Source organism: Pinus tabuliformis, chromosome X, assembly GCF_031772625.1.
Source record: "Pinus tabuliformis cultivar Carrire ecotype Pingquan chromosome X, CPIR1, whole genome shotgun sequence".
Classification (NCBI taxonomy): domain Eukaryota; kingdom Viridiplantae; phylum Streptophyta; class Pinopsida; order Pinales; family Pinaceae; genus Pinus; species Pinus tabuliformis.
The window spans coordinates 1,464,544,057-1,464,564,905 of NC_142308.1; positions in this window are offsets into that span (position 1 = coordinate 1,464,544,057).

Genomic DNA, 20,849 nt, shown 5'->3' on the forward strand with positions numbered 1-20,849 from the left:
TAGAAAAACACACTATGGAATACCAAGCATTGGAAATGGAATTTAAAGCACCAAATGGCAATAGGCCTAGTTTTGAGAGGTATGGAAAATGGTGAACTTCAGGTCATTTCTACCAGACGAATGGAGGCCATATTTAAGCATGGAGATGTAGCATATGCTACAGAATGTAGGATTATGAGCCAAAAGTCTCCCAACTGTGGCAAACCACAGTACAAATCCGATAGTCAACAAGTGTTAGACAAGCATGGTAAGGTATTTTATGATATTCCCCTAGGATTTCCTCCAAATAGAGGATTTGAACATACTATAGAACTAGATGAAGGGGAAAATCCAGTAATCACCACACCATATTGACACCCAAATAAAGAGATATAAAATACCATACAATAATTGTTAGAAATGGGACAAATTAGGCCCAATCCAAGTCCATTTGCTTCATAAGTTGTTTTGGTGAAAAAGAAGGATGACACATGGAGAATGTGTATTGATTACCGATTTGAGAACAAAAAAAACATCAAGAACAGGTACCCTATTCCCAAGACCGATGAGTTACTAGATGAGCTATATGGAGTAGTATACTTTTCAAAGATTGACCTACGATCATGGTATCATCAAATTCTGGTTCAAGAGAAAGATGTGCCAAATTTTTTTTTCTAATGCCACTATGGAAACTATGAGTTTTTGTTCATGCCATTTGGATTAACTAACACTCCTGCCACTTTCCAATATTACATGAAAAGAATTTTCAACAAGCAGTTGAGGAAATTATTGTTGCTATTTTTTGATAGCCTTCTCATTTACAAAAACACATGTGATGATCACTTGGGGTATCTAGATGGATTTTTGAGCATAATGCAGGAACAATCACTTTATGGAAAGGCATCAAAATGAAAGTTTGTAATGATAAAAATTATTTATTTGGGACATATAATTAGTGCAAAAGGAGTACATGTTCATCAAGAGAAGATTCATGCAATATTGGATCAACCCACGCCTAAGAATTTGACTGAGTTGTAGTGATTTTTCGGGATTTGCAACTATTACCAGTGTTTGTCAAAGGGTTCTCTCAATCAAGCACACCATTAATAGATTTAATGAAGAAAGGAGCATTTAGGTGGATGGAAGAATTAGAGAAGACGTTCAACAAACTCAATGAAGTGATGAGCTCATGTCCAGTCTTGGCGCTCCCCGACTTTAGTCAATCCTTTTTATTAGAATGTGATGCACTAGGAGAAGGAATAGGGGACATCTTAATGCAAATGGGTCACCTCATTATATTCAAAAGTCAGAAGCTCCAAGATACAAAGAAAATTTACTCCATATATGACAAGGAGATGCTAGCTATCATGTACACTTTGCAAAGGTTCAAACGATAGTTGGTGGGAAATAGGTTTGTAGTCAAGACAGACCACAATAACCTTCGTTATTTCTTGGAGAAAATGGACTTGAATGAACGACAACAAAAGTGGGTAAGTAAAGTCCAAGCCTATGATTTTGATATTAAGTATATGAGGGGGAAGAAGAATGTCATGGCTAATGCACTTTCCAAGAAATTGACAACATGTTCCCTCATATAACTTGTAGAAGATTGGAAGGCTCGTCTCTCAAACAAAATATGCCAAAAACCAGTTTGCATGTGAATTGACCGACAAACTTATTCAAGATGATAGGTACAAAATAGTCGATGATATTATTTACTATAAAGAAATAATATAATTGGTTCCTAAATCCACACTCAAGGAGAATATTTTGAAGGTTATGCATTACATTCCATCAGGTGGGCATCAGTGTTTTTTCAAAACCTATCGTCATATTAGGGAATGATTTTCATGGAAAGGTCTCAAGAAAGATGTGATGAAATACGTTAAGGAATGTGTGACATGCCAACATAATAAGGTCAAGCGCACACATCATGTAGGTCTTCTCAAACCTCTACCAATTCAAGAACAAAAATGGGAGAGAATATCAATGGAATTCATCAGTGGCTACCCAAATCATAAGGCAAAGACTATATCTACACGATGGTGGATAGGTTGAAAAAGTTCACACTTCTTTGCAATGTCAGTTGATTATTTGGCCAAACAAGTAGCAAAAATTTTCTTCAAAGAAGTTTTTAGACTCCATGGAATACCTAAAAATATAGTTAAAAATCGAGATAGAAGGTTAATGGGTGCATTCTGGTAGGAGATTTTCAGGATAGTGAGAACAAAACTACTAACCCCTAGTAGTAGTTACCACCCGCAAACAGATGACCAGAAAAAAATCATGAATAAGTGGATAGAGTGGTACTTACATAACTATGTGACAGGTCAACAAAAAGCATGGATCAAATGGTTGTACCTTAGGGAACGTTGCTACAATACCATTTACCATTTATTTATTAGGATGACACCTTTTAGAGCACTATATGGGTATGATGCACCATCCTTTATCGACATGATTTTTGGAGACAACAAGGCACCAGATTCTAAAGAATGGGTAAAAGAGAGTTAGGAAATTCTCATGATACTCAACGAAAAACATGCAGGTTGCTGAAAATCAACGAAAGATGTATGCAGACCAGCGTCAAACAAAACACAGTTTCGATGTAGGAGACCTCGTTTTCTTGAGATTGCAACCCTATAGACAATCTACACTCCAAAAAAGAGGTGCAAAAAAGATGAAACCAAGGTTTTATGGACCTTATAAATTTCTCTGGAGGATTGGCGAAATGGCGTATGAGTTAGAATTACTGAGCGACAACAAAATCTATAATGTCTTCCATTTGTCATGTCTCAAGAAGACTATGGCATAGCAGATCACCATCTCTATCGAACTGCCACCATTAGATGAAGAGAGACAACTATAATTAATTTAAAAAACAATCATGGTCATATGAGAAAACAAGTTAAGAGGATGAGTAATTCTAGAGTACCTTATTAGATGGAATAATTTACCAGAGGAGGATGCCACATGGGAGGGAGAATGGATTTTACAACACCCAAATCTGCATTTTCTTGAGGGCAAGAAATTTCAAGAAGGGAGGACTATGATGTCCTATTCAAATTTAGGATTAATGAGAGATGAATTAGCCTATCCAACACCGTAGGCTATAGTCGTGGGAAAGGGGTCAAAACCCAAATTTTCCCAATTTGGGGCAAAAGTTGGATCAACTTGGAAAAAGAACTCAAAACTATGGGTTGCACCCACAATCCCTCACATCTTGAAGCCTATGGAGAAATATATAAATAAGAACATAGTTGAAATAAAATCATCATAGTTTATGGATCAATTCATTTGTTTTGTTGAGCATAGCTTTGAGGGTTTTAAAACCCATTACCCTTTGTCTATTTCAGTGGTGTAAGATTCCACCTTAGTTGACTCAATTTTATTTTATTTTCCTTTCTCATTTCATTCTATCACAATGGGACAATATTTTTTTAAGATATCTAATATTTGGCCAAGTCTAGAGTAGGAACGAAGCCATCCAGGACAATGAATATCTTAAGGAATTAAATTGATGGGAATTTCTAGTTTTTTCTATTATGTTACAACTGAATTTACGAAAACCCTCTGCGATAACAAACTACATGGGTGTATAATTTCCTGTATATTCACAAGCTCATGTAATCTACTAAAATAAGAGAAAATAATCTACTTCTACTCTCAACCAGCGGAAGCCAATAGATCAATGAAAACAGTAATCGATAAGAGGAAGATAAATCAATGGCACATAACACAATAAGTTTTCCCAGGGAAAGCCACAACTTAAAACCCCTACTATCTATATTGCATTAATTAGAAATCCAATATGATAATACAATGCTTGTTCTCATAAGAACAATCCTAGCACTCAGTATAAGGAATCCTCAACTCACAAGCAAGCTATTTGCAAACACTTAGCCAATTTTCCAACTCTCCAATCCCTATTTCCTTGCACAATTCCTATGGTTTATTATCCCATATTAATGGGAAACCAGTGCATCCAAAACTATGCAATCCAAACTAGGTCTAGTTCCTAATTGCATGCACCATCTTTACAACTCATAAATTATACAACTAATAGTACACTGTCCCTGCACTCTAGTCTCAACTGGGTCTTTCTCAGAATTGACATGCATGAGTTTCTGATGAGGGAATCTTTAGTTAACTGGAGTAGCACTAGTTAATGCATTAGTGCACCAACTGACTGTTAACTCACTATTAGTTCCTCAAATAGTTTGGAAATAATTTAACTTAACTCAGTAAACTGAGTTATCTAATTACAACTCACAATTAACTCATCCTGGACCCCTAAAATATAGGGATAACATATACATGACTTCAGAAATATTTCCAACTCGAAATTCTTGAGATAATTAAGTTAATTAAACTTAATTAACTATTTACAAGTTGCTATGAGAATAGAATTTGATTTTAATTCTTAGTTTAATTCAAGGACAAATTAAACTAGAATTTTTGGATTCTATTTTTAACATTTCTTGTTGTTATTTTCAAAACTCCCTTTCAACAAGAAAGGAATTCAACTTGATCCTGATCCTGAACCTTCAGAATGTTCTTCATGCAACACTTCTCCCTAGTGTTGTTGCTCCAACAACTCCAGAAAAAAATAAACATCCAACCTGAATCATAATGATGCCTCTGTCATCAAAGTCTATGACTGCTATTGCCTTTTTCGATTGAAAACTCCGCACTTCTGTTGACTTTGCCTTTCTGCACTGTTGTCAACACTTCTCTATGCTCTTTAGTAGCTGATTTCTCTAACCTCTATCATTTTGATCTCTAACTGCATTAATCACACTAATTCCTCCCACTACTATGTACTTTGGGCTCCTGTAGCAAGGTAAGATCCATGAGATAAAACCTCTTAATGGACCCTGGCCAATTTCATCCCTCTTGGGACTATCACTTCACATCACCCCACCTCACACCTATAGGTATGGCTGCATGTTCTTCCTCAACCCACTTGGCTTGAAATTTCCCCCTACTGGATTTCTCTGCATGAGTGGATGCCTCCACTTGGTCTCCTCTTGGCTTCTCCAATTGTGGCTGCTCCACAATTGTCTGAGACTGCTTCTCCTTTTCTTAAGTGGATCTCTCCACTCAGTCTCCTCTCAGTTTTTATAGTTGTGGCTTCTCCACAACTTCCTGAAGATGCTTCTGTGGCTTCTTCTGGGGCTGCATGTTGAGAGGTAATTTACTCTTCCTCTCAACCACCAAGTCTCTAACATTTTCCTTGCTCCTTAAGGCTTTGCATGCATCTTGAACCTCAAGAGAATATTGGCTCTTGACCTGTGAACTGATCCGTTTCACCTGTCTCGTGGTGATGTGTCTAAGGAAAACCTTTCCCTTGTTAAAAACCACATCATAACCACAGTCTTCCAATACCACGACTAAAACAAGATTCTTCTTTAGTCGTGGAACATACATCATATCTATGATCCTCAAAGGGGAGCCAGACTCCCTCTGAAAAGGTAACCATAATGTTATACGAAATTTATACCTACGGATAAGTATATCTTCCCTAAGTGGGTAGTTACACTTATAACAACTGAAGTAAAGGTGTTTAACCTTTTCCTACAATAAACAAATAAGATAAAAGAGCCTACTTGTGATCCTTCACTTCCTTGCATCTCATTTGAGTTTCTCCCATCGCTCCCACTCAAACTAAATTCGCTCAATTTTTACCTGCCAAAATAAACAAAAGACAATAACAATCAAAGAATATGATCTATTTCTTGTAAACAAATGGAATCAACAAAATTTGAACATACATTCATCATAGATATAGACAAAAGTATTGGAAAAGGAACAAATAACTTTATTGATTGATATAAGAAGAAGATACACCTAATGTGGTTTGATATCATGTCACTCATCTAGCTTAGTCTAAGCCCTCATCACACCAATAGCAACATCAATCCAACAGCATAACATTACTTTGACAGTGATTTCAAGTCTCTAAACCAACAATATTTCTCTATAATATCCAAGCTCCTTGGCTCTATGATGCTAGGCCAATTTATAGATGAATGCAAGTGGTTTTGTCATTAATATGGCATTGAATGGTTTTCCATAATTGGATGATTAGTTTCCATGTTCAAAGGGATGAGAGGATAGAGGATTATATGATCCAAGGCTATCATAAGTCAAGCTCATCTTGATAGGATATGAGGTGGGTTCCTTTTAGAAGGCTCTAGAAATGAGGAATATACTTAGGATCCATTGAACATTTCGAGGATTCTTGCCCAGCGCAGGTTTGAGTGAGCTTAGGTGCTCTGCAACGCAACCTTTAATGGGGCTACCTACTTTGCAGAGCACTTACCCCTGACCAGGGGTGCACTGGTGACCCAAGGAAGCACTTCAACAAGGTTTGAAGTCAGAAAAATCTCATGGATGAAAGCACTCAATGAGGTGGCATGTCTAGGGCATGTAACAACTGAATTAGGGTTTGATAGACCCTATTTACACTGATCTAATCGTTGGAAGTGATGTGCCCAAATAGACTTGTAATAGTTATCCCTTAAAGCATGAAGTCAACAATGATAATGTTGAGTGATATGCTTTATGATGTGATGAGGAGGATCTGAAGCAGACGGTGACCTGCATCAATTACAATACATAATATCATGATATCTTTGAATTTTTATGAATTGTTGAGGGCAGGCATACCCATGCTAAAAATATAACCTTCTCATTACATGTACATAAATTAGATAGTTGTTTACAGATATAGACCCACGATAAGATGACCATCTGTGTAAAGGCATCGTACAGATGATTTAGTACTCTCTTGAAATCGCAGACTGGATGGATGAAACTAGATCCAGGGTCCTCTTCTTGTCCAATCGTTTTCTCAAGTATGAGTCTAACCATGTGAACATGTGATCTGAAGTCGAACATGGGAAGACACCGTCTGATTACCAGATGATGATGTAAGCTGTTAACAGATGCGAGAGAAATCACCAATAATGATAATGATTCTCAAGGTACTAAAGTACATTCTACATGGTGTGAATAGATGTTTTGATGTCAAACTTACAAAGTCTTTCGGTCGAAGGCCTTTGATGTCAACCTATCGTTGGAAGCGAGAAACTTGCCATTGATGTATGCAAGCCTCAAGGTACTGGAAGGGTATTTCTAAGTCAACTTCTTGGATAATGTGTTGATGTCGACAAGAAGCAACTCGTCACAGGAGGGCCTTGATGTATCCCCCATCAACGACACGAAACGAGTGTAATGATTTTGAAGACAGAATGTGACTAATGACACAATGTTCAGGAATGGTGGTCATGAAAATGAAGGTTTATGAGTATTGCAAAGGATGAAGTTTACTGAGTGACTTCTCTTGAACATGTTGGTGACACTGAATGAATTGGCAGCATTGACCCAAAACCAAAGTGATGGATGGTGTGATAGACCATAGGTATGATAACCATCAAGTAGATAACACAACCCAAATAGTCACATAGATGAAGTGAGAGTGTCATGTTCAAGAGCGACTTGCTACCATAAAGTGATTTATTGTTGGCATTATGTTTCTGGTATGGCTATATGTTACAGATTTTGTACTTGATGGCAACTCCCGTGGCAAGGCTCTCAATTTGTTGAAAATTAAGAAGTACGCAGGAAATCAGTTCAGAAGGTGCGTACTCGCATGTACAGCATGCAGGGACCACGTCCAGATACGCAGGCCAGCCGTTCAGGAGGTGCGTCCCCCCAGTGCACACATTTCAAGGCAGAGAAAAGCACACGTGGGGTTTCTTATGTTTTACTCTTGGTATTTAGCCGACGGTATTGGGTTATTATGGTGTCGGCTCGTGGTATTGTTCCATGATTTTAGGAGGAGCTTGCCTATATAAAGCAAAGGAGATCACTTGGCTAAGCATCTTTCACAATTGAATATCTTTAGATCTGAAATATTGGGTTATGGTCTTAAAAGCTTGATCTATATGAAAGGGAAGTTGAAGTCGAATCTGTGAAGGGTGATCTCTCGAGCGCATGATCAGATCTGAGCAACTGTGCCACTCTGGTGGACTGCCTATTCGGCCCTAATCAGAAGGACACAGGTGTTTAACAGAAGAGCTGCGTGGGTACGCAGTGCAGAAATAGGAGATCTGCGTGGGGACGCAGAGCAGAAATAGGAGACCTGCGTCGATACGCAGAGCAGAAGAAGGAGACCTGCGTGGGTACGCAGAGCGACTAAGGTTCAGGTGCGTCCGTGCAGTAAAAGTACGCGGCGCGATAGTATTTCCAGGTGCGTCCGTATGCAGCGCGATAGTATTTTTGGGTGCGTCCCTGCAGTAACAGTACGCGGTGCGATAATGTCTCAGGGTGCGTCCCTGCAGTAATAATACGCAGTGCGGTTCAAGGTACAGTGCGTGGGCACGCAGTTCGGCAGAAGGATTCCTGTGGGTATACGCAGGAAAGCAGAAGGTGAACTGCGTAGCGACGCAGGCCACAGAAGGGAAAACTGCGTATCTGTATTAAAATGTTCTGTTGACTGAAATTTTCTGTTGATAAGGTGTTCTGAGTTAGTTCTGTTATTGCTGATCTGATAACTGTAGTGGACTGTAACTTTTATGTACTTGATGATCATTTGATGCTTTATGAAAAGAAGTAGGGGGTTGTAGCTCCCTTCCAGGAGAGACTGGAAAACGAGAGAGAGAGAGTTGTAGCTCTCTACAGGTTGCAGCCTGCGTACTGGTAAAGGACTGCACCAGTACAAAACCATTGTAAAAGAAGTTTCTAAGTTGAAAGAAGATAGAGACATATTGCAGCAGGTGGTTTTCACCCACATTGGGTTTCCACCTTACATCTTGTGTTCTTTGGTGTGACTATCTGTTTTTCTTTGTTCATGCTCATTATTTTATGGTACTGACATGCAAAAATAATTCAAAGAACAAATAAGGAAGATTGATTAAAAGAATTAGATAATACTGATTCACCCCCCCTCTCAGTATTATTTCCAACAATTGGAATCAGAGCAGGTCCTTCAGAGAAGCTTGATCGCTTGAAGGTAGATCGTTCATCATGAGCAACTACGAGAGAGAAGCATCAATCAGGCCACCGGTTTTTGATGGGAAAAACTTCAATTATTGGAAGGTAAGAGTTACTGCCTATCTTCAATCTCTTGGTACAGAAGTTTGGGACATCGTAGAGACAGGCTATGCTTTTCCTTCAGCTACTCCTATAGATGCAGCCGAGAAAAAGAAGTATGAAACAAATGCGAAAGCAGTCAGTACTCTATTAGGATGTATATCTCAATCAGAATTCATGAAGGTAATGCACTATAAATCCGCAAAAGAGATATGGGACAAAATTGTCACGAGCTATGAAGGAGATGAACAGGTAAAGCGTGCTAAACTTCAAACTCTCAGAATTCAGTATGAGACTCTCAAAATGTATAATGATGAAAGTGTGGCTAACTATTTTCTTCGGGTAGATGAGGTTGTTAATTGTATGAAAAATTTGGGTGAAGAAATAAAAGAGGCTATTGTGGTCGAAAAGGTTCTAAGATCATTGTCCCCCAAGTTTGAATCTAAAGTATCTGCAATAGAAGAAAAGGAAAATCTACGAATTCTTACTATGTCTCAGCTACATGGAATTCTAACTGCTTATGAAATGAGAAAGGGAGGTCCATCAGACAGAAGAGAAGCTGCTTTCAAGGCATCAGGCAAAGGAGATTATTATGAAGCAAGCCACGTCCCAGAAGAAGAGGAAGAAGAATCAAATTTTGTCAGAAATCTTCAAAGGGGTTCTGGAAGGTTCAGAGGTAAGTTACCTTTTAAATGCTTTGCTTGTGGAAGAGTAGGTCATTATGCTGCAAAATGTCCTTACAAGGATAAAGGAAAGGAACCTGCTAGATGGAACAAGAAACAGAACACAAATAAGAAAAGCTACTACACTCATGAAGATAGTGATGGTCTATCAAACAGTGATGAAGATGAACAAGGTAATGAATATAAGTTGTTAATGGCATTTGAAGATGATGATTATATGGATGCTGTAGATGTGGATAACCTTTATGATGAAATTACTAGACTCAAGAGATGTATAGAAGAAAAGAACATGATCATTGATACTCTACAATTTCAAATTGATGAAAAGGAAAAACATCTTGAAAAATTAGAAGGTGAAATTGTTGGTCTTAGAAAAGAGATTGAGAAAACAAAAGCTATTAATCTCAAGTTTTTCAAAGGATCTGAAACTTTGGATGAGATTATCAATGTGCAACGGTCTCCTCTAAACAAGACAGGTCTGGGCTATAATGGAGAAACTTCTCAAGCATCCACCTCAAAAAGTTATCTTGATGCAGCAAGAAGAAATGAGCAAAAGAACAATGAAGATCAACAGGTAAAGCAGGAACGAATTACAAACAGAAACTATCAAGGGCAATCCATCTTAAGGGTGAACAAAAGCTACAACCAGCCACAGGTAAAATCTTCTCAATTTGGTTCAAGAATAGATGAAAATAGAAATTACAATCAGTTGGCTGGTAGATTCAATAACCGCAGAAGTTTCTTCAATGGACAATGTTTTTCTTGCCATAACTTTGGTCACAAAGCAGCTCAATGTGTTGCATATAAAACGATCATGACTAGGGAAGCTCAAAAACAAAGAAGTATGACAGGGATTACAAAAAGGACCTATAACAACTTTTCGGTTCTTGAAAATGAAGTTGAATGTTCTATTTGCAATAACTTTGGTCATGAAGACTCTGAATGCAGGAGCAGGTTTTAGCAGAAAAAGGAACAAGCCTCAAGCACCAAAACATGGAGAATAAAGGAACCTCAAACAGAAAGATGTGGGATAGCATTTTATGCAGAGGGACAGGAAAATCTATGGTACATTGACAGTGGATGTTCGAAGCATATGACAGGTGATAAAGAAAAACTCAAGTCTTATTCTGCTCTAGAAAATGGAAAGAAAGTCTCTTTTGGAAATGATACTCCTGCAACTATAAAAGGAAAGGGCATTGCTCAATTAAAAGAAAAAGTCAAGGCTGGAAATGTTTTGTATGTTGATGGATTGAAGCATAATCTTCTAAGTGTCAGCCAGATGTGTGATCAAAGAACCGAGGTTATATTCAGATCAAATGGATGTCTTGTTCGTGATCTTGATACAGGTAAAACAGTGATCAAAGGCAAAAGAACTCCAAATAATCTGTACATATTTGAAGAAGGACAACAACAATGCTATCTGAGCAAGGATGATGAGCACTGGTTATGGCATGGAGGTTGGGGCATCTAAGCTTTTCACAAATAAGGAAAGCATGCAAATATCAGGCAGTTCGCGATCTTCCAGATATCAAAATTCCTGACAACACCATATGCAAATCATGTCAGTTTGGAAAACAAACCAGAACTAACTTTCCAGAGAAGGAAGGATCAGCTAGCATGCCTCTTGAGCTAGTACATACAGATACATGCGGTCCATTCAGGAAAAGAACACCTAGAGGAGAAGAATACTTGATATTATTCATTGACGATTTCTCCAGGTTTGTCTGGCTAGGACTTATGAAGCACAAAGATGAAGCATTCGAAAAATTCAAATCCTTCAAAGCCTTGGTTGAAAATGAATCAGGTCACAAAATTAAGTGCCTCAGATCCGACAGAGGTGGGGAGTTTACCTCAAATGAATTTTTCGATTTCTGTGAAGAACATGGGATAAGAAGAGAATTCTCTACAGCTAGAACTCCTCAGCAAAATGGAGTTGTGGAAAGAATGAACAGAACAGTCCAACAAATGGCTCGTGCTATGCTTGATGAATCAGGAACTCCCGCAACTTTCTGGGGTGAAGCTGCACATGCTGCGGTTGTTATTCTCAACAAAACAAATGTCCGGGTGAACAGCACTCAAACTCCTCATGAGCTCTGGAGTGGTAAGACTCCTTCGGTAAAGCACTTCAAAATCTTTGGGAGCAAATGCTATATCAAGAATACTGATGAGCAACTTGGCAAACTTGAACCTAGAGCAGATGAAGGCATTCTTCTTGGTTACTCTCCACATAGCAAAGCATACAAATGCTACAATAAAAGACTTGGCAGAATTGTTGACAGCATTGATGTAGTGGTTGATGAGAAGGGATACATTCCTAGGCAAGTACATCATGAAGACATCGAAGAAGATGAAGGCTACCCTCAAAGACAGAATGATGAAGAAAAAGAACCTCAAGAAGAACTAGAGGAGCAGAAAAGAATAGAAGAAAAGACTCCATCCAGATATGTTCAGAAGAATCATCCAGAATCTCAGATTATGGGGCAGAAAGAAGCAGGTGTACAAACAAGAAGAACAGTTGCAGAAGCTTCAAGCTATTTGGCATTACTCTCCTCTACTGAACCACAAAATGTGAAAGAGGCATGCAAAGATGAATGTTGGGTGAAAGCAATGGATGAAGAACTTGAGCAAATCGAAAAGAACAACACTTGGGAGCTGGTTCCTAGACCAAAGGATAAGAATGTTATCGGAACAAAATGGGTCTTCAAAAACAAATTGAATGAAAATGGAGAAGTAATTAGAAACAAAGCCAGACTTGTTTGTAAAGGGTATGCGCAGCAAGAAGGAATAGACTTTGAAGAAACCTTTGCTCCTGTTGCAAGACTTGAGGCCATCCGAATGTTCCTTGCTCTCTCAAGTTTTCAAAACTTCAAAGTATTTCAAATGGACGTGAAATCAACCTTTCTGAATGGAGACTTGGAAGAAGAAGTGTACATTGAACAACCAGATGGGTTCATTCTTGGAAATGATCCAAATCTTGTATGCAGATTGAAAAAGGCTCTCTATGGTCTCAAACAAGCTCCAAGGGCTTGGTACTACCGTTTGGACAAATATCTTCATCAACAAGGTTTTTCAAAAGGATCAGCAGATAGCAATCTTTATATAAAAGTTGAAAATGACAAATTGCTAATACTTGTTGTGTATGTAGATGACATTATTTTTGGGAGCAATGAAGAAGCTATGAGTCAAAGCTTTGCCTCGGTCATGCAGAAAGAATTTGAAATGTCCTTGCTAGGAGAACTGACATATTTCCTTGGTTTGCAAATCCAACAAAAAGAAGGAGGAATCTTTTTATCTCAAACCAAGTATCTCAAACAGATTTTGAAGAAATATGGTATGGAAGATGCAAAACCAGTATGTACACCCATGGTCACAGGATGTAGCCTCAGTGCAAATGATGAATCTGCAGCAGTACATCAACCAACCTACAGATCTATGATTGGAAGTTTACTTTATTTGACAGGTACCCGACCGGACATCATGCATGCAGTTGGAATAGTTGGAAGATTTCAGGCAAATCCGAAGGAGACTCATCTTCAGGCAGTGAAGAGAATTTTCAAATATCTTCAAGGGACTCAAAATTATGGCTTATGGTATCCTAGAGATACAGATCTTACACTTCATGCTTATACAGATGCAGATTGGGCCGGAAGCGTGGATGACAGGAAAAGCACAAGTGGTGGTGCATTCTTTATGGGTTCCAGACTGGTATCTTGGTTCAGCAAGAAACAGAGTTCGATTGCCTTGTCTACAGCTGAAGCGGAATATGTTGCTGCTGCATCTTGTTGCACTCAACTCCTTTGGATGATGCAGACTTTGCAGGATTTTCAAATCACTTGTACACCACCTATCCCCATCTTATGTGATAACACAAGTGCAATCAGCATCTCAAAGAATCCAGTTATGCATTCAAAAACCAAGCACATACCAATCAAGTACCATTTTCTCCGGGAACAAGTACTTGAACAGAAGGTCAAGTTGGAGTATGTTCCTTCTAAGGAACAAGTTGCTGATATTCTCACCAAACCATTGCCCAGGGACACTTTTGAATACCTCAGGCAAAAGCTGGGGGTTGTTGATGCATCATCTTATTGTTGAACCTTTTCTGATTGATGGTACAGGTTCAGGGGGAGCACATAATGCATTGTTGGCATTATGGAGGATGGTCAGAAGGAGATCATGGAAATAGCTGCAATATGTCTCTATCTCTTTCATGGTGGATTATGGTTCTTTGTTGCAGATCTGGTTCATTTTCAGGGGGAGCATGATCTTAGGGGGAGCATACCCCTTTGCCCTTGATGTCAAAGGGGGAGAATGAAGCTGAAGTTTGTGAGGTTGCCATCAAGTCCAAAGGGGGAGATTGTTGGCATTATGTTTCTGGTATGGCTATATGTTACAGATGTTGTACTTGATGGCAACTCCCGTGGCAAGGCTCTCAATTTGTTGAAAATTAAGAAGTACGCAGGAAATCAGTTCAGAAGGTGCGTACCCGCAGGTACACCATGCAGGGACCGCGTCCAGATACGCAGGCTAGCCGTTCAGGAGGTGCGTCCCCCCAGTGCACACATTTCAAGGCAGAGAAAAGCACACGTGGGGTTTCTTGTGTTTTACTCTTGGTATTTAGCCGACGGTATTGGGTTATTATGGTGTCGGCTCGTGGTATTGTTCCATGATTTTAGGAGGAGCTTGCCTATATAAAGCAAAGGAGATCACTTGGCTAAGCATCTTTTGCAATTGAATATCTTTAGATCTGAAATATTGGGTTATGGTCTTAAAAGCTTGATCTATATGAAAGGAAGTTGAAGGCGAATCTGTGAAGGGTGATCTCTCGAGCGCATGATCAGATCTGAGCAACTGTGCCACTCTGGTGGACTACCTATTCGGCCCTAATCAGAAGGACGCAGGTGTTTAACAGAAGAGCTGCGTGGGTACGCAGTGCAGAAACAGGAGATCTGCGTGGGGACGCAGAGCAGAAACAGGAGACCTGCGTCGGTACGCAGAGCAGAAGAAGGAGACCTGCGTGGGTACGCAGAGCGACTAAGGTTCAGGTGCGTCTGTGCAGTAAAAGTACGCGGCACGATAGTATTTCCAGGTGCGTCCGTACGCGGCGCGATAGTATTTTTGGGTGCGTCCCTGCAGTAACAGTACGCGGCGTGATAATGTCTCTGGGTGCGTCCCTGCAGTAATAATACACAGCGCGGTTCAAGGTACAGTGCGTGGGCACGCAGTTCGGCAGAAGGATTCCTGCGGGTATACGCAGGAAAGCAGAAGGTGAACTGCGTAGCGACGCAGGCCACAGAAGGGAAAACTGCGTATCTGTATTAAAATGTTCTGTTGACTGAAATTTTCTGTTGATAAGGTGTTCTGGGTTAGTTCTGTTATTGCTGATCTGATAACTGTAGTGGACTGTAACTTTTATGTACTTGATGATCATTTGATGCTTTATGAAAAGAAGTAGGGGGTTGTAGCTCCCTTCCAGGAGAGACTGGAAAACGAGAGAGAGAGAGTTGTAGCTCTCTGCAGGTTGCAGCCTGCGTACTGGTAAAGGACTGCACCAGTACAAAACCATTGTAAAAGAAGTTTCTAATTTGAAAGAAGATAGAGACATATTGCAGCAGGTGGTTTTCACCCACATTGGGTTTCCACCTTACATCTTGTGTTCTTTGGTGTGACTATCTGTTTTCTTTGTTCATGCTCATTATTTTATGGTACTGACATGCAAAAATAATTCAAAGAACAAATAAGGAAGATTGATTAAAAGAATTAGATAATACTGATTCACCCCCCCCTCTCAGTATTATTTCCAACAATTGGAATCAAGCAGGTCCTTCAGAGAAGCTTGATCGCTTGAAGGTAGATCGTTCATCATGAGCAACTACGAGAGAGAAGCATCAATCAGGCCACCAGTTTTTGATGGGACAAACTTCAATTATTGGAAGGTAAGAGTTACTGCCTATCTTCAATCTCTTGGTACAGAAGTTTGGGACATCGTAGAGACAGGCTATGCTTTTCCTTCAGCTACTCCTACAGATGCAGCCGAGAAAAAGAAGTATGAAACAAATGCGAAAGCAGTCAGTACTCTATTAGGATGTATATCTCAATCAGAATTCATGAAGGTAATGCACTATAAATCCGCAAAAGAGATATGGGACAAAATTGTCACGAGCTATGAAGGAGATGAACAGGTAAAGCGTGCTAAACTTCAAACTCTCAGAATTCAGTATGAGACTCTCAAAATGTATAATGATGAAAGTGTGGCTAACTATTTTCTTCGGGTAGATGAGGTTGTTAATTGTATGAAAAATTTGGGTGAAGAAATAAAAGAGGCTATTGTGGTTGAAAAGGTTCTAAGATCATTGTCCCCCAAGTTTGAATCTAAAGTATCTGCAATAGAAGAAAAGGAAAATCTACGAATTCTTACTATGTCTCAGCTACATGGAATTCTAACTGCTTATGAAATGAGAAAGGGAGGTCCATCAGACAGAAGAGAAGCTGCTTTCAAGGCATCAGGCAAAGTAGATTATTATGAAGCAAGCCACGTCCCAGAAGAAGAGGAAGAAGAATCAAATTTTGTCAGAAATCTTCAAAGGGGTTCTGGAAGGTTCAGAGGTAAGTTACCTTTTAAATGCTTTGCTTGTGGAAGAGTAGGTCATTATGCTGCAAAATGTCCTTATAAGGATAAAGGAAAGGAACCTGCTAGATGGAACAAGAAACAGAACGCAAATAAGAAAAGCTACTACACTCATGAAGATAGTGATGGTCTATCAAACAGTGATGAAGATGAACAAGGTAATGAATATAAGTTGTTAATGGCATTTGAAGATGATGATTATATGGATGCTGTAGATGTGGATAACCTTTATGATGAAATTACTAGACTCAAGAGATGTATAGAAGAAAAGAACATGATCATTGATACTCTACAATTTCAAATTGATGAAAAGGAAAAACATCTTGAAAAATTAGAAGGTGAAATTGTTGGTCTTAGAAAAGAGATTGAGAAAACAAAAGCTATTAATCTCAAGTTTGTCAAAGGATCTGAAACTTTGGATGAGATTATCAATGTGCAGCGGTCTCCTATAAACAAGACAGGTCTGGGCTATAATGGAGAAACTTCTCAAGCATCCACCTCAAAAAGTTATCTTGATGCAGCAAGAAGAAATGAGCAAAAGAACAATGAAGATCATCAGGTAAAGCAGGACGAATTACAAACAGAAACTATCAGGGCAATCCATCTTAAGGGTGAACAAAAGCTACAACCAACCACAGGTAAAATCTTCTCAATTTGGTTCAAGAATAGATGAAAATAGAAATTACAATCAGTTGGCTGGTAGATTCAATAACCGCAGAAGTTTCTTCAATGGACAATGCTTTTCTTGCCATAACTTTGGTCACAAAGCAGCTCAATGTGTTGCATATAAAACGATCATGACTAGGGAAGCTCAAAAACAAAGAAGTATGACAGGGATTACAAAAAGGACCTATAACAACTTTTCGGTTCTTGAAAATGAAGTTGAATGTTCTATTTGCAATAACTTTGGTCATGAAGACTCTGAATGCAGGAGCAGGTTTCAGCAGAAAAAGGAACAAGCCTCAAGCACCAAAACATGGAGAATAAAGGAACCTCAAACAGAAAGATGTGGGATAGCATTTTATGCAGAGGGACAGGAAAATCTATGGTACATTGACAGTGGATGTTCGAAGCATATGACAGGTGATAAAGAAAAACTTGAGTCTTATTCTGCTCTAGAAAAGGGAAAGAAAGTCTCTTTTGGAAATGATACTCCTGCAACTATAAAAGGAAAGGGCATTGCTCAGTTAAAAGAAAAGGTCAAGGCTGGAAATGTTTTGTATGTTGATGGATTGAAGCATAATCTTCTAAGTGTCAGCCAGATGTGTGATCAAAGAACCGAGGTTATATTCAGATCAAATGGATGTCTTGTTCGTGATCTTGATACAGGTAAAACAGTGATCAAAGGCAAAAGAACTCCAAATAATCTGTACATATTTGAAGAAGGACAACAACAATGCTATCTGAGCAAGGATGATGAGCACTGGTTATGGCATCGGAGGTTGGGGCATCTAAGCTTTTCACAAATAAGGAAAGCATGCAAATATCAGGCAGTTCGCGATCTTCCAGATATCAAAATTCCTGACAACACCATATGCAAATCATGTCAGTTTGGAAAACAAACCAGAACTAACTTTCCAGAGAAGGAAGGATCAGCTAGCATGCCTCTTGAGCTAGTACATACAGATACATGCGGTCCATTCAGGAAAAGAACACCTAGAGGAGAAGAATACTTGATATTATTCATTGACGATTTCTCCAGGTTTGTCTGGCTAGGACTTATGAAGCACAAAGATGAAGCATTCGAAAAATTCAAATCCTTCAAAGCCTTGGTTGAAAATGAATCAGGTCACAAAATTAAGTGCCTCAGATCCGACAGAGGTGGGGAGTTTACCTCAAATGAATTTTTCGATTTCTGTGAAGAACATGGGATAAGAAGAGAATTCTCTACAGCTAGAACTCCTCAGCAAAATGGAGTTGTGGAAAGAATGAACAGAACAGTCCAACAAATGGCTCGTGCTATGCTTGATGAATCAGGAACTCCCGCAACTTTCTGGGGTGAAGCTGCACATGCTGCAGTTGTTATTCTCAACAAAACAAATGTCCGGGTGAACAGCACTCAAACTCCTCATGAGCTCTGGAGTGGTAAGACTCCTTCGGTAAAGCACTTCAAAATCTTTGGGAGCAAATGCTATATCAAGAATACTGATGAGCAGCTTGGCAAACTTGAACCTAGAGCAGATGAAGGCATTCTTCTTGGTTACTCTCCACATAGCAAAGCATACAAATGCTACAATAAAAGACTTGGCAGAATTGTTGACAGCATTGATGTAGTGGTTGATGAGAAGGGATACATTCCTAGGCAAGTACATCATGAAGACATCGAAGAAGATGAAGGCTACCCTCAAAGACAGAATGATGAAGAAAAAGAACCTCAAGAAGAACCTCAAGAAGAACCAGAGGAGCAGACAAGAATAGAAGAAAAGACTCCATCCAGATATGTTCAGAAGAATCATCCAGAATCTCAGATTATGGGGCAGAAAGAAGCAGGTGTACAAACAAGAAGAACAGTTGCAGAAGCTTCAAGCTATTTGGCATTACTCTCCTCTACTGAACCACAAAGTGTGAAAGAGGCATGCAAAGATGAATGTTGGGTGAAAGCAATGGATGAAGAACTTGAGCAAATCGAAAAGAACAACACTTGGGAGCTGGTTCCTAGACCAAAGGATAAGAATGTTATCGGAACAAAATGGGTCTTCAAAAACAAATTAAATGAAAATGGAGAAGTAATTAGAAACAAAGCCAGACTTGTTTGTAAAGGGTATGCGCAGCAAGAAGGAATAGACTTTGAAGAAACCTTTGCTCCTGTTGCAAGACTTGAGGCCATCCGAATGTTCCTTGCTCTCTCAAGTTTTCAAAACTTCAAAGTATTTCAAATGGACGTGAAATCAGCCTTTCTGAATGGAGACTTGGAAGAAGAAGTGTACATTGAACAGCCAGATGGGTTCATTCTTGGAAATGATCCAAATCTTGTATGCAGATTGAAAAAGGCTCTCTATGGTCTCAAACAAGCTCCAAGGGCTTGGTACTACCGTTTGGACAAATATCTTCATCAACAAGGTTTTTCAAAAGGATCAGCAGATAGCAATCTTTATATAAAAGTTGAAAATGACAAATTGCTAATACTTGTTGTGTATGTAGATGACATTATTTTTGGGAGCAATGAAGAAGCTATGAGTCAAAGCTTTGCCTCGGTCATGCAGAAAGAATTTGAAATGTGTTTGCTAGGAGAACTGACATATTTCCTTGGTTTGCAAATCCAACAAAAAGAAGGAGGAATCTTTTTATCTCAAACCAAGTATCTCAAACAGATTTTGAAGAAATATGGTATGGAAGATGCAAAACCAGTATGTACACCCATGGTCACAGGATGTAGCCTCAGTGCAAATGATGAATCTGCAGCAGTACATCAACCAACCTACAGATCTATGATTGGAAGTTTACTTTATTTGACAGGTACCCGACCGAACATCATGCATGCAGATGGAATAGTTGGAAGATTTCAGGCAAATCCGAAGGAGACTCATCTTCAGGCAGTGAAGAGAATTTTCAAATATCTTCAAGGGACTCAAAATTATGGCTTATGGTATCCTAGAGATACAGATCTTACACTTCATGCTTATACAGATGCAGATTGGGCCGGAAGCGTGGATGACAGGAAAAGCACAAGTGGTTGTGCGTTCTTTATGGGTTCCAGACTGGTATCTTGGTTCAACAAGAAACAGAGTTCGATTGCCTTGTCTACAACTGAAGCGGAATATGTTGCTGCTGCATCTTGTTGCACTCAACTCCTTTGGATGATGCAGACTTTGCAGGATTTCAAATCACTTGTACACCACCTATCCCCATCTTATGTGATAACACAAGTGCAATCAGCATCTCAAAGAATCCAGTTATGCATTCAAAAACCAAGCACATACCAATCAAGTACCATTTTCTCCGGGAACAAGTACTTGAACAAAAGGTTAAGTTGGAGTATGTTCCTTCTAAAGAACAAGTTGCTGATATTTTCACCAAACCATTGCCCAGGGACTCTTTTGAATACCTCAGGCAAAAGCTGGGGGTTGTTGATGCATCATCTTATTGTTGAACCTTTTCTGATTGATGGTACAGGTTCAGGGGGAGCACATAATGCATTGTTGGCATTATGGAGGATGGTCAGAAGGAGATCTTGGAAATAGCTGCAATATGTCTCTATCTCTTTCATGGTGGATTATGGTTCTTTGTTGCAGATCTGGTTCATTTTCAGGGGGAGCATGATCTTGGGGGGAGCATACCCCTTTGCCCTTGATGTCAAAGGGGGAGAATGAAGCTGAAGTTTGTGAGGTTGCCATCAAGTCCAAAGGGGGAGATTGTTGGCATTATGTTTCTGGTATGGCTATATGTTACAGATGTTGTACTTGATGGAAACTCCCGTGGCAAGGCTCTCAATTTGTTGAAAATTAAGAAGTACGTAGGAA